Genomic DNA, 14,178 nt, shown 5'->3' on the forward strand with positions numbered 1-14,178 from the left:
AAAATGTGATAAATTTGACTTTTACTACAGAGTCATTTAAGTTCACTGTTCAGGAAGAGGAACTGTTTCAATCTGTCAGGTGAAGCTGAACCTGAGTAACTGGTGAGCTGTGCAAGACATATATGTAACAGCAGACACACATCACCTTTTATGATGAACGAGGAGAATTTATTTATTTATGAAACGCTCTATAATACATCAATGAAAGGACACGCCATGATGACAAAGAAAGACACATGGGTTGATATTATTGACTTAATTTATTTGAAACACACACACAGATTAAACTCATTTAAGTTGAACTTAAACTTGAACTTCGAGGCGAGGAACATGGATTACAGTTCTGTTTTTTTTTTCTTTGCGTTTGTACTGGGATCTGTTTATGTAGCTGTTTGGGTAATTTAGATTGAGACTTAACATTTGGAAGTCCTCTATACAGGAATGCAGAAATGAATAACTCATTTCAAAATTTATACAAGAAATTATGCTTCAAATCAAGAACCCGACCAAAATGATGTTGACGTTTTTATTAAAAGATCAAATGGATTTTCTGGATTCACTCTAACCTCATTTGAACTCCATAATGTTTTCGATGAAATGCCAAATAATACAGATCCTGGACCAGATGGACTCTTCAAACAACAGGGAAACCATATTGTTGTTGTTTCTGTCTCTTTCTTTTTAACTGATATTAAACAGAACATTCCAATCCCACACGTACTGAAAGTAGTACTGAGAAACTTTGTTTCAGTACTTCTCAAACAGACATGGATCCCATGTTAATGTCAAGTTACCACCCCCTACCTCTAATTAATACTGATCATTAGATCTTCACTAAAGCACTTGAGACTGTGATGTCACCAGTAACTCATCATAAGCAAATGATTTGACCAATGGAAGATTTTCAGCCAATAACACACACAGGTTATTCAATTTCATACCTTCAATAATAGTGTCTTTATATTTGATAAAGACAATTGAATGCTTAGCACATTTAAGGATTCCTTAAACAAAAAAAGACACCTTTCCCCCTATATATATATATATTATATATATATAGATAGATTATATATATATATATATATATATAAGGTGTCTTTTTTGTTTAGGAATCATCTAACATACATAACATCTAGCAACATCTAACATATATATTATATATATATATAATATAATATAATATAATTATATATATATATATATTATATATATCTAATATATATATATATATAATATATATATATATATATATATATATATATTATATATATATTATATATATATATATATATATATATATGAGAGACCCGGGCGACGTGTTCACTCATCCTGAGGTAGGCTGATATATCATGAGGGGTCTTGCCTAAGGACCCTTACTGGATGATGTTTTGTTGTTGTTGTTGTTGTCGACCTTAACACGTCCAGAACAGGCAGAATTTCAACTGTTGAAATGATGATATTCCCAAAGATCAACTACCTCCACTACTTACCATGATTCCTGTTGAACACTGTTGTTGGTTCAAGTCACTAAACTCCTTCAAATCCAACTCCTGTTGGAGAAACAATAAAACAAGAATGATGTTGACAGCTCTACAAAACTGCAAATAACGACGAGGACAAATCAGACAACTAACCAATTGGATGGAATTCTCAGGAATTCTGTCATCAACGCAACAGAAATCACTCAGTCGCGACAACTCTGACAGCTAGGTGAGTAAGTCCATAAAACTGCTAACTCCACCTTTTCCCCTGCAGATTCACCCCAATGTGGTAAAAACCTGATATTTCACTTTCTCACCACCTGGAAGTACAACATCTAACATAAGGTATAACACACCGTCACCATATTTGCAGGAATAATACATTCATAACATTCATCCGCCTAGTCTAGCTCTTTATTGGGAGAGAACAATATCTTAAACATTCTCGACTGATATCAGGTATTAAATCAAGAATAAACAACACATAATCATCGACAGCGATGTGTTGTTTTTTCACCATGAAATAAGTGTAACACTGTTAGCATCCTCTGGATTATCACACTACACTACAGTGGAGCCTAAACATCATGAGCAGTGTGCATCTTTTTGTTCACAGTTAATGGGCCATCAGTGAGGTTGGATAAATAAGGACCATTATTTTTGGACTTGTTTATGTGTATTGGTCTACATAAATGAGATTTTTTTTTCCACACATGGAGAGGAAGAAAAGAACCACTGAGTTTAAATAACGTCTAATTAAGCCCCACTCGAATGGGATTAACATTACAGGAGGAGGTGGGGAATGAAATATTCACTGTGCTCCTCTGTAATTTAACTCATTGTTCCGGTCTGCATTTTAATCATCGGGAAATTGTAGGATATGGGCTGTATGGACATGGACATTCTGCAGGACAAAGCCAAAAGAGCAATACAGAAGCCTCATCAGGGGGTGTGCAAGAGTTTAAGTGGAGGCAAGACAATACAGTGTGTGACTTGAAAAACTTGAGTCTCCTCAGAGTCAAATCTGAGCACACAGACATGAAAAACATATTAATATTCTCGAGGATATCCATCACAAATAAACTAAATATGTACATAGGAACAAGACTTCAGAGCTTGCCTAAAAAGACATTACAGAACAAGTTTTAACAACAAGTTTTTTTTTAACAAGTAATCCAGTGATGTACATCAGTGGGTACACTGCACAAACAGGAACCGCTGATAGCTAGCGTCACATAGTTTTTATGGTGTCAAATATGGGTTCGAAAAACTGGGGCTCGATGACGACCATGACCATCCCATTTGATCAGTTTAACTTTTTCTGCCATCATATTGATTCCCAAATCAATACGGGCCTACATGTTGGTATTAGCATGTATCCATTTATCAGATTAAAGTTTATCAGACCAAAGGAGAAAGTGTTATTACCGTCCAGGACCGCCCACAAAATCCTGATCTGAAAACAGCTTGAACCTCTAACTCTAAGTGAGTCTTTTCACATGTTTTCAGCAACAATTTTCCAACATATTTAATGTATTTTGAAAGAAATCTCGGAATTGCCTTTACACAGACTTTTTGGATTTCCTCCATTTTCTCCCAAAGATGTTGGGGTGTGGCCCTTTGCTGCATGTTGTTGCCCATGTCTCCTGTTGTTCCCCCACATTCCTGTCAATCTTCAGCTGTCTCTATCAAATAAACTTGAAAAGGCCAAAAAATATATATATATTTTAAAAAGAATACAAAGATGATCTGGACAGGATTTCAACTCAGGAGGAACACTCAAGCAATGGAAAAGTTACAGTTTCTGAATATTACCACGCCAAATCACGACACATCATCAGGTCGTGGCAAACATGTTTTTGACACTGTTAGCTTGCAAACATTCCTTCAGATGCAGTGACTGGTTTTTGAAATGAAAAAGTGATGGTGGGACTGAAACCTGCTCCAAAGCATGTGGTGAGGAAGTATGACCATAAATACATTCAACTTGGATTCCTAATGGCAGGTGGTGACGCTGAGAAAGGACAGTGTGCTGAATGTGGTGAAATCTTCTTCTTCCTCTTCTGTTACATCGTGTTTTTCCCCCTCATTTTTGGGGGGAATGTGGAAGCTGTTCTGCAACATGATCTCCTGCCTGTCTTGTCTTTGCATTGCAGGTTACGCCATGTTTCTGCCTGTCCTGGAGCAGGTTGACTTCAGAGGATCAAAACATGTCAGCAGTCTGTCTTCTGACCCGTCGGGTCAAAGGTAAGGTGGAAGTTTCTTATAAATGAATCTGAATCATTTTGCTGTTCCAAGCTTTCCGTTTCCACTCCACTTTTAAAAAGCTTTGATTTATTACAAATACATACATATATTATATTATATACATTATTATATACATATACAGCTCAGAATAATACATGGAGACTTTGTGATGATGACGGTAGATTTAATTTGTTTTTCTTTTATTTAAAAAACAAACAAAAAACAGTACATAAGTATTAAATATTTCTTGCTGATAAATTTGGCATTTCGGTCAGACAGGCCTCATCAGACACAAAGTACTTGTCCTCTCAGCTTTGACAGCAGAAACAGTGTGACATTCACTTTTTTTGTGTATTATCATGTGTATTGATAACAGCTTGTTAATCATCAGACAAAAAAAGAAAAGAAAAGAAAAACACAGCATATAATAAATCCCACATTTTTTTAATTTTTGGAAATTATTCGAGCTCCTCCAGCTTCTTGTTCTAGTCATGTGATTAGATAGCATTCATTTCACCTCGTTGAATATCACTTTGTGCTGACGCTTTAACAAAATTCTCCTCCGGGTGTTTCACTTTCATCTCTTTTCATTTGAAGGACAGACTCGTGGTTCTGATAATGTTGCCTGTCACACGAACATGCTGGTAGCTAGACTGATAAAACCCCAAATTAATAACCAGCTTTGTGATAAAAGTTATCCAGGATCACTAATGTTAGACAGTCGGTGAAGCCAGGTAACCCATAGAACCTGTGTCGTCAGTTTTCATGTCATATTATTCACGTTTTGATGTGACATGAAGATCCTGAGGAGTTCGGTCGGATCTTTTTCAGTTTGAAGTATGTTCACGTAATTGTATATATCATATATGTCATTTTAAGTAAACTAAAATGAATGTTAAACTAATGAATGAATCATGATTTTTGCTTCATAGTAAAAAAAGATCTCCAACATGTGATCTCTCTTTAAATGTCACATCCAGCGTGTAACATTTAGGAGGGTAGTTTTGGTTACCTGATAATGAGCCTTTCATATCTACAGAAAGAGCACGTCCACCATGTTGTACCCCAGAATGGACAAACCAAACACTGGATCTACATAGGGCCCTTTGTGTTTTTCACACGTTTGGCTGCAAGCGTAGTTTTTTCTACACGCTTGAAAGAGGAGGGTGAGGTGAAGAGGGGTTCAGTTGACTGCACTCTGCTCACCACTAGATGGCACTAAATACTACACACTGTTCCTTTAAAATAACACCCTGATATCCATTCCAACAACAGTGGAGTGTATGAATTAAAAATACAAAGGTGGGCACAGCCAATCTGACATTATTTAAATAATACTTCCACCAATACAGTGATAGTAAATGGACTGTACTTATGTAACGCTTCCGACCACTCAAAGCGCTTTACAGGACATATCTCATTCATCCATTCATACACTGATAGAGAAAATCTATCTATCTATCTATCTATCTATCTATCTATCTATCTATCTATCTATCTATCTATCTATCTATCTATCTATCTATCTATCTATCTATCTAGATAGACTGAGCACCATCAGTGCGGTTGAGTTCATGTCATATCAAAACCTGACCTCATGAGCATGTGCTGGGGTTCACTTATATACCACTCTTCATATATGTATGTTCAATACATGCTGCAGCTTCTGTCTTTCTGTGTTTTCAAAGTTATGAAATTAAACTTGACTGTGTCTGCTCACATTATTGTACATTATCACATGTTATGCTAATAGCAGATAGGCTTTTCACACCTCTTTGGTCTTTGTCGCACGAGAACCGACTCTGTGGCGGAGGCCCTGAACAGCCACACAGAAACTAGACCAGAGAGAGCACACCAAGGTTCTTGTTAACCACCAACATAGATCTAGACTTGTTTGTCTCGTGTGGTTAGTTTCCTTTCTGTATGTTGACACTGCCAATGCCAAACAACACGTTTGCTCATAGCTGAGCAGAGTTAGAACCAGGCCACACATCCCTCAGGGCCTTGCCATCATCCCATGTAAACAAGTTGCTGCAGTGTATATTAGCAGACACTTTGATGTCGTCCGCTGACTTAGTTTTCTCTTCTCTTATTCTTAAATATTTTATTGACTTGACTGATTCCCAACAGTGGAGTTGAGATATTGGCTATAACAAGAACTATGACTGCTGATTGCTCTTTCAGAAACTCAAAGGAATGAGTTTATTCTATGGTGTATGCTAATCATAAACATGGCAGCAAGCACATACTTTATGAAAAATCTTGTATGATTTCCAGTTGATCAGTTTGAGTTTGTGAAGGGCCTGTGATTGTTCAGGGGCCTCCTGAAAGCCTCGAGTGCCCTCAGCCTGTGCTGAAACGCTCAGGGACTCATGTACACGCTGCTTTTTTTCTGTCTTGCCGCTTTAAACGTGTGTCTGCCTCCCTCTTGTGGCTACTCTAATCAAATGCAGGATCACTTGCTGAACCCAAGACTCCCCTCACAAGAGCATCATGCTGCCTCCTATGAGAGGACACGGAGAAAGGAACCGTGTCTGGTTTTAACATGCTTTTAACTAAACACCTCTGTGACAAAGTTAACAAAAATGGACTTGAGTTTCACAAAGGCTTTTTTTTTTGTTTTTTGCTTTGTATTAGATTGAAGCTGTTTATGCATAAGATGAGTCACACTAGTCTGTTTGTGACAGTCATCACTTAGTTCTTCATCTACCGATGACAACTTGCCCCTCTGGATAAAATATGTTTCCCAGCTGAGCACAAAATCTGAAACAGAAGTCGCAAATCATGTGAGCAATGTGAGCACGCTCCACGATTGCACCATTTTGGCATGCTTGGTACAAAATTCAGAAACTAAAACAATGTGAGGTTTATGTACTTTTTGTGTATTAATCATGCTGCTGCTAGGTTGGTATGCCACACACACACACACACACACACACACACACACACACACACCACACATCCTGGAAGACTGCGTGAAGTCTTCCATTCAGTCAGTCAAGAAGGTGCAGTACAACCATATCTCTGTTTAAAAGAGGGGATATATCACTGCTTTCTTCTTCTTTGAGTCCCTTGTGTTGAATTAGTGTGGATGCAGTGTATGAACTCAAGATATATTTTTACTTGTCATAGCAGGGAAAGCAGAAGTGTAGGTAATGACAGTAACAATGATTCTGTTCAAAGTACCAGTGAGCCACTATGCGCCAGCCTCCTGGACTGACACTTGCAAATTAAAACGTATAAAAGGCCCCTTACATTGTAAGTGTACTGAGTCTTCACTGTTTTGTACTCTTACATTTTGAATTATTTTAAGAAAATGAAAAGTCTGTATAGAAACCACCATGAAGTATTTTATGATTCATTAATAAAACGGCCCTTCACATGACCCATCTCTCATCTCTCAGACACATTAATAACCAGTAAATCAAAGCTGCCACCATCATCTAACAGCATAATATACTGACCTCATATGAGCAATGTCTCAGGAGAGTTCAACAATTGACATTAAATGAATATATACATACAGATGCATAACTACAAATATAATAACAAACACAAGAGAAGCAGCAGTGTCTGTAGATATATAGTCTTATTCTAAAGTAACAAGAACATCTTTCTTTCAGGTGATTATACACTGTAATGTAATCATAGTTATGAATATTATATTACATCTCTGCCATATTCAGTAAATAGTCCCTAAATCTGACACACTGGACCTTTAAGTTATTTCATGCATATAAACGTTATCAAGAAGAGATTCAATTGAACGATGACATTAACGTTTTTGTGTCTATATTTAATTATATAAATAAACATTTTAAACAGTGTTTATTACAAAATCAAATATATTTTCCACCTTGTTCAGTTCACAGTATTCACATAAACTTTCATCTTTAACCATAACCCTGTATATTCCCTTCCAAAACAAAATCCCAATAAAATATTTTACTAGCAACCTATTGGTTGTAAAACAGTCTATTCTAGCTCACAATGCTGGCCTTTCAGTTCTCGCCCCAAATCTCTCAAACGACAAGAACAAGTGATACAAATAATCTCAACGTTGAGAAAATATTAGCACAATAGGGCCAGCTGACTTCCCGGTTTAGTCTTTTCCTCCTTCAGCAGCTCGTCACCACAAGCAGCTGCTGTCCAAATGTCCCACAACTTTCCTCATTAATATGTAAATTTATGTGGCAGCGTGCACGGATCTAATCTGATCACATACTGTAGGCTGATTAAGGATACTGTGGTTTGAATTACGATCAATGACTGCTCTTGAGTACTGATATTAACAAGAAGGCGTTAACCTGCAGACGCTGCCATTATGAAGTTCAATGTTACACATGACAAAGAGGATGGACATAAAACGTGACAAACAGACTCCACCTCCTGTAAGCAAAGACACACACACCCCCCGTAGTGTTTGACGTTGTTTCTGGGATGTTTAGCTGTTCAAATGTTCACCTAAGAGCCATTTTATCTCGATTTGGAAGTGGATCTACAGCAGACCCAGAACTTCTAAAAATCCTTGGCAGAGCGCTCCATTCTCATGTCATGCTCGATAAAAGAAGTATCTGTATCTCCCCTTATAATTTAGACTGAGAGGGACATATTTGGAATAGATCTTAGAGCTGTATAGCACAATAGAGCATGTGTGGATTAGTCCTATTTAATAATGCAGACACAAAGACACTCTGTTCTTTTAAGTCTTTATGGGATTTCATAATGTGTGTGTTTGTGTGCGGACGTGAGTGTGTATGTGTGGGTGTGTGTGTGTGTGTGTGTGTCACACATGAGAGGCCGTTTCCTGTCGATACTACTCCACACATCCCCGGTTCCTTTTCCATTGTAATTCCTTTAATTAAAGTGATTTTATTCACAGGCACACAGCTGGCACCGGCTACTTTCCATTAGCCATCTGAGTGGACGCCTCGTTCGGTGGGAGGACCCGCACTGGGGCTGCTTCCTATGGAGCACACAATACTATTTTCATCTCCCAGCTGAGTTTGTTGTGTGTTTTGAATTTATTAATCATTGATTTTAATGTGCTGCCTCTTGACAGTGGCAGCTACCCACGCATTAATTAATTCCTGCTTCCCTGCCTTACAAAATGGCATTTAAAAACAATGAGATGTCGGCTGGTGTTTCCTCTGACCTATAAATGGAATGTGTCAAAAAGCAAAATGTCAAAATTTGCTTTTATTTGTTCTTCTCTTGGCAGATTTTATTGCCTCCTTTTTATTTGATAGAGCAAGATAGAAATGAGGTTATTTTAGGTCTGTTGAAATGATGTGTAAATACAGTTGTGTCACCTTTAATATTCCGCTCGTCTTTTTTTTTGGGGGGGGGGGTTGTGAAATGCAATAATGTCTCTTTTGTTGGGCATGTTTCCCTCAGTGCACCTGCTTTGCATACGGCATCTGCCAGGAGCACTCTCAAAGGAACTGTGGGTCTTAAGTTGAGGATAAAGGTGCATTGCCATCAACAATAGGTAGTCTGTGTTTATCCTTTGAGGTCTTAAACAACTATGTGTACAAAGATTTGCCTCCCGTGAATTGGTGGAAATAGAAAAAGGCAGATTAGATCTTAAATTAAGCATATGGTGGCGGAATTTGAATGGTGTTGGGATTTGAATGTATTTATGGAGTATATTCTTTTTTTTATTTATTGAGCAGACCTGAATTGTTCATCCATTTAAATGAGTGACTGGTCTGTGTGTTTGAAGAGATAAAAGCTCGCTCTCATAATCCTTATTGACACTCTGGGATGCGTAAAGACAGCTATTGCTAAGTCCCTGCAGTGCCCTGCCCCATGGAAAGGGCCTCATCCCTATTCACAGTGGGTTGTTTAAAGCTAAAGATTTCCTGACAGATTGCTCTCAACAGATTGATTAGCACATGTTGTGAGAGAGGCAACTACCCAAACCTGGGTTTGTGTACGTTTTGCGTGTCTACGTGTGTGTGTGTGTGCACGGCGGTGCTGCTGTGTGTGCATGCAACCCAAGAGTGAAGGAGGTGGGGGGAGTCGTGGAGTGCTTATCGCACGCTTCAAAAAGCATTCCTGCTATAATTAAAAAAGCAAACAACCACAGTCGTAACCTGATGGCATTTAGTGGGAGCCCCCGTGGAGCTTCGGCACAAAACCGCGAACAGTGCTGACAGCTGCAAAAGATAATACACTCGCTCCTCTCAGCTCACCTCTATCATACTCCGAACGGCTGTTACGTAGAAAGAGAAGAGGTAAATAGATACCGTGTTCATACACGCACTCACAAAAAAGTGCTTATGCTTCACAAACCTATAGTACAGCAGCGTGGCTGAGCTGTTCGGATCGCGGCACAAAAGGCCCCGTCTGATGCGCCCAGATTTGTGAGGTCACGGAGCACTTTTAGAAACAGCTGTAAAATAAGCAGCAGGATTGGTTTGAATGCTGAATCTGTGACTTCATTCAGGAGCGTTCACACATTCACTAGTACACTGCTGCTCTTTGGTGCAGATGCAAGGCCTCTGGCTCAGCCTCCCCTACAAAGTAAAAAATAATCATTCCCATGCAAATGCACTGTTTGACATGTTCAATTAGACCCTTGTGAAGAAAACGATTGCCGCTTTGAAGAGAGACAGTTCCCACTGTTAGTGCACCTATGAAGCCCTAAAGCTGCTTGGCCTTTCTACCCCCTCCTCCTCCTCCCCCTCCTCCTCCCCCCCCCCCCTCTCCCTCTCGCTGTCCTCCCCGTTCCAGCCTCCCCTTCCTGTGCCTGGCCTCTAAAGAGAGAGAGAGAGAAAGAGAGATCCATCGATCAGGGCGATCATTGAGCGCCCGCCCCGCCTCCTGCCTCCTGCCTCGCATTGTTTTTATCTCATCTCTCAACCCTGTTGCCATGGCACTGAAGATGGCACTTCAACCCTTGTGCTTAATGATCTCTTGGATGATAGCCTACTTGTCAGGCATTCATGCCCTGTTCTGTTGAAATGCAAGACAGAGAGGAATGAGCCGCCGCTGCTAGTGGAAGGGAGGGCTGGTTATTGTGGTTATTTGAACATTTTATTCTAAGCTTAACTGGTAGTGAATGTGGCGTTATGGGTTATTTACCAAATGAGCTGTCTTTAACAGCTGTTTTCTTTCCTCTTCCTGGCCAGCTGAACTGTGTTCTCCGAGATGGACATTGAGAAAGACAGAGAAGCCAATTTGCATTCATTTAGTGACTCCTTTTGTTTTGCAGCATTACTTTAAAAGCCATCCCTCTTTTCTGGCAGTTCAGTGCTGGGTGAGGGATTACTCATATAAATAGCTGCCATTGATTTGACTAAGAGAATGCTTTGTGTCATTATGAAGGCAGAAAATCCTAATTTGGAAATTGGAACACAAAAAAAAAAAGAGAAGAGCAGGGCGTTCAATTCATATCCATAATCCACCACATTGCATGAAATCAGGGGTGTCGAGTTACAATGCTTGATTTTAGTCATCGCTGTGATGGAGACAAAGGTAGCGCCTGGAGCCATCATGGCGGTGCTACTCAGTGACGAAATGTGTCATTTTATTATGTTTTATCTGGCAGCCTCCCTCTGTGCTTTGCTGCGTGGAAGGCCTGCGTGGGGAGACACAGGGGCTGTGATCCTGGAAGGCTGAGGTTAAAGACGTGAGCGTAAAAAAAAAAGTGAATAATTAACAGCAAATATGTTCAAATGTGAATGCAGTCGCGCCTAATCACTTATAACTTGAGGGAGATGATGTGTGCAACAATGCACCCCCCCCGCAACCCCACCCCGATTCCCCGTTATTTAAATATGGATTCAGGCGTCTCACTCTGTCAAACACATTAGTGACTGCTTATTGATTGAGATTCCTGGAAAAGAAGAGATATGCCGGCTCACCATCGCCGGAGATGGAACTGTTCGATCACATCTGACCTATTATTCATATGTGGCGGGTTACAGTTGATTTCATCTTCCCCTCTACATATTTGAAGGCATTCACTCTCATCAGAGTTCTGAAAAGATCACTTTGATTGGTTTCTTGATCAAAACGTGTTAATCGCTCCATAATTTAAGGGTGGATGGCAAGGAGACTTTTCGTAGATCCTTAAGCTAGAGAGTTTACACACTTGGATCCTTCTGATGGAAGGGCCCGATAACTTGGAGGTGTAAGTTTGGTGTGTCGTCACTTTGAGAGCATGGCGAGAAGTCAAATATAGCCCTGGTCTGAGTTTAGTTAAATGTGTTAAATTGTGTTTTGTCTCCTGAACGCAGACAGGCAGCATTATGAAGCGACTTAATCCTCTCCTCCCTTACAGAACAGAACACAATGAAAAACACACTCCTCGTTTTATCTGCTTTTATCCCCCTTTGTGCTGAAGAGCTTTAAAGAATCAGCGTCTTTATCTCTCCCCCACTCCCCATAATGTAATAGGGCGAATGCTTCCTGTGTGTCATAAATAAGGTATTGAAAGGTCCAATTGAATTAAACTAAAAGATCTGGGAAGAAAATGGGAAGTACTCTCACTTTTTTCCCTCTCATTTTTGACGGCGGGAATTGCTGTAAATTGACACTGAAATGGTCCGTCTCGCCTCAGCCGCCCTCCCTTAAACACCACCACAACCACCACCCCACCACCCGCTACCCCCCACTCGCCGGCTCCACACGCCCCCTCACAGCGCAGTCCAGATAACGTGCATATTAACGGGGCTCTGGACAAAGTGTGTTGAAATGGGACAGAAATGCAGTAAATGAGATATCCATTGTCTAGCAGATAGCATTTCCCCTCATCAGAGCGGCTTGCTTGATTTCCTCCCCTACTGACGCTTGATGGCTTTATGACGTAGCCACTCCAAATTAACTGACCTTGGCCTTGATGTCTGTTCGCGCACACACACACACACACACACACACACACACACACACACACACACAGTAGCCAAGACAATATCTAAACTCTGGACAATCTGTTTGTTTCATTCTAAAGTCGATTCGCAAAATGTCGGCATTTGTCATTGTCATTGCTTTTAGTGGAAGGTGTTTAAAACAGTTAATATTTTTGTAAAAAAAAGTGATCAAAAGACTAATATATAATGTAAACTGGGTCATTTGTTGAACCTACAGAGAATTTTAACTCAACTCCTTGAGCCTGCCTTAGCTCAGTCTTTTTTAGACTCTTTCAGCAATTTGTTTTGGTTTTGCTTTTGTTTTTCGTTCAGTCTCGACATTTTCAGACAGCGGGCAGCAGTTTTCATGCAAAAAAAAGTTCCAATGAACTACTACCTGCCAAGCAAGTAACAGCCAAGTAACTTAGTACAGGATTTATCTGTTAATGAGTCAATGTTTTTCTCAAGAATTAGTGAAGCTAAAAGGATCACTCTCCTTTTTATTGGACTTTATCAGGTGACTCTAACCCTAACTCCGGACCAAACTAATGGTACTCTGTGTCTGCTGGATGTGTAGGAGTCAACTGTTTGCTGACATGTCAGCAATAATAACTTTATAATGATAATATTCCAATGTTGGGTTACAATATAAAATGAAAATGCACAGCGCTGGTGAATTTCCCATTGATACCTGTGAAATGTAGGTTAGATGTTTCGTGGAACTTGCGTCAGTGTTTAGCAATTGTCACTTCTGCTTTAGCACGGCATTATGGGGATTCTCTTCCTTCGAGTGGCAACTGTCAGGGAATATTTTGGTGTGTCTGAAAAAAGAGAGATGCCTTGAATACACATGCTATTAATAATTAACTATGTGCTTTATTCCCCTTTGAAAGTTATTATGCAAAATTAATATTTCATACGGGTACAGGCTGTACATGACAACTGTGCTAAGACAAAGGATAGTAATGGCACAAAGTTTGACAAGTCTGTCTGGGCTTGCTCTAAAATCATTGGCCTTCATCTTATATTTAGTATTCAAGAGACGCCATGAGATGAATCTCTATTTTTGTTCACTTTCCTATTCATGAATTCTTCTTTCCCACCCTATGCACAAAATATAAGAAGCATTGCATTTTGAATGCGCAGTGGTAGGCTTTCCCCTTTGGAGATGGTATCTGTCATTAGCCCGTCAGGATCTAGAAGCTGCTTTTGTGATCCACATCAGTCCTTAACACTTAGACCCTGAATAGACTTAGAGATCTTCAGAGACAAGATGCATCAGGTCGATGGCAAGTGTGCCACCTTTCCTCTGTGGCACTTGAGGGACCTCCGGTTCTGGGCGGGTGTTTCAGACACCATTGGGCGATCCAACAAGCACTCTGTCTGAAGGTTCTTTACACAAGATCAGTGGTAAGAGTTGTACTCAGGAGGTTGGGCACTGAACATAGGGTTCTGTAGGTTTACATCACCAGTGTCATTTAGTCAGTAAATGTGATAAACAAAACAATGGGTCAAGCAAAGGCTGACTGTGAGCTTCAGTTGAAAACAAAAGAAAGCACTGAATGTTAGCCTCCTTCACTTGATCAATAAGG

Source organism: Larimichthys crocea, chromosome VIII, assembly GCF_000972845.2.
Source record: "Larimichthys crocea isolate SSNF chromosome VIII, L_crocea_2.0, whole genome shotgun sequence".
NCBI classification, from domain to species: Eukaryota; Metazoa; Chordata; class Actinopteri; family Sciaenidae; genus Larimichthys; species Larimichthys crocea.